General features: G+C 54.4%; 1 protein-coding gene across 2 annotated transcripts in view; it reads left to right on the forward strand.

The window, feature by feature from the left end:
- ZNF536 (zinc finger protein 536) overlaps nucleotides 101-1558 on the forward strand; it is a 328996-nt gene continuing 327538 nt past the window's right edge. For both annotated transcript variants that reach the window (XM_021408612.1, XM_021408611.1), the window contains exon 1: nucleotides 101-589. The gene's annotated coding sequence lies outside the window, so the exon portion shown is untranslated. The remainder of the gene's footprint in view (nucleotides 590-1558) is intronic.

Consider the following 1558-nt stretch of genomic DNA (forward strand, 5'->3'; position numbering starts at 1 on the left):
GGGCTGCGCGGGCCGGGGGCTGCGGGGCGGCGCGGGCTCCTCGGGGTGTTTACACGGGCTCAAGGTCACGACCAAGCCGCGCCGTGTTAAATGGTTTCTTAGTTGCTAGACAGGGAGAAAAAATGGACGATCACAGACCATTCTTTGTAGATTATTATATCAAGGGTTCAGCTTTTGGCTCATCAAAGCTAAATGCCGCAAGACCTATCTAGTTGCTGTGAATTATGCCAAGACGACAATGGAGTGCTTTTTTAATGGTACAATGCATTTCACCTACCAGATAGGGGGAGTCCACGCTGAGAGATGGGGATGTCTTGTGATGTTGGGTGATCAGTATCAATGAAGGGGGTGATTCTGAAAAGAGACAGATTAAAATAAAGCGCTCTCTGCCCGGGATGTGCTGGAAGCAGTTGGGAGGGCTACCCGGAGCGGGCGGCCGCGGCAGCCCCGCGCCACACTTTTCCCCCTCCGCACCAGAAAATGATCAAGTCAATCATGTGGACATGCTTCATTATTCATTGAACACAATCTTTTACAACGCTCCGTTTACGTGCGGGAGTTTCTTCTACGCTTTGCTTTAAATTTGAAGGTAAGAAAGACAAAGGTAAAAAGGGGGTTTTGGAGGATCCGGGAGGCTCCCGCGAGCCGGCAAAGAGGCTCCAAAGTCAGTCCGGAGTAGGGTTCGGTTTTGTTTTTTAATTTCTTTTTAATCATCGCAACGGGGCCTGCGTTTTCCACCGTGATTAAAAAAATACAGTATAATTAAATATCCATAGCAGTGACGTTTGCAAGCAGGGCTGTCAGGGGAAAAGCAGAAAATAATGAAAGGAGCGGAGAAGCCATTGAATGGCGCTATAGAACTTAGCCTGAAGAAAACCCTTACGTTTTGCCTCTTTCTCGCTCGTTTCTTTTCGAACCGTTACTTCGCGGAGCGGGCGGGCGGGCGGGCGCGGGGAGCCTGGGGCCGGGGGCTGCCCTCCCGCACGGCGAGCCGAGCCGAGCCGCGCCGCCCCTGCCCTCAACTCGCCCAGAAACTTTTTGTTTTCGAGGGCTGCCGCCGAGCAAACTTTGCCGAAGTGACTTTAACCGCGGGCCCCCCTTCCTCCCTCGCTCTCCCCCCTCCTCCCCGAAGGATCCCGGCTAATCGCGGTGTAATTTGTAAACTCCCCCCCCCCCCTCTTCCCCTCTTCTTTTTTTTTTTTTTTTTTTTAAATCAAAGTTAGCTGATGCATACCATGTGTCAAACTTGTGAGATTCAAGTGCCTAAGAGACCTGCCATTTTGTGCTCTAATCGACCTCTTATGAATAGGAGCCGTGCATAATGCTGCGAGGAGCGTTGTGACATTCAAGTAGGCACTAAATGTCAGGCCGGGTCTCAGCCCGGCGGGGGGAGCGCAGCGCCCGGCGGGGAGCGGGAGGCACCTGCCAGCCCGCGCCGGGCTTTGTCAGCGCCCGGAGAAAGTAACAGGTTAAGGAGGAAACTTAAATGGCACCGCCGGGGGGAGCGGCCCCATCCTCGGCGGCGGCGGGCGCGGGGCTGCGGGTGCGGGGCCGGGAG

This window comes from Numida meleagris, chromosome 10 (assembly GCF_002078875.1).
Source record: "Numida meleagris isolate 19003 breed g44 Domestic line chromosome 10, NumMel1.0, whole genome shotgun sequence".
Classification (NCBI taxonomy): Eukaryota; Metazoa; Chordata; class Aves; order Galliformes; family Numididae; genus Numida; species Numida meleagris.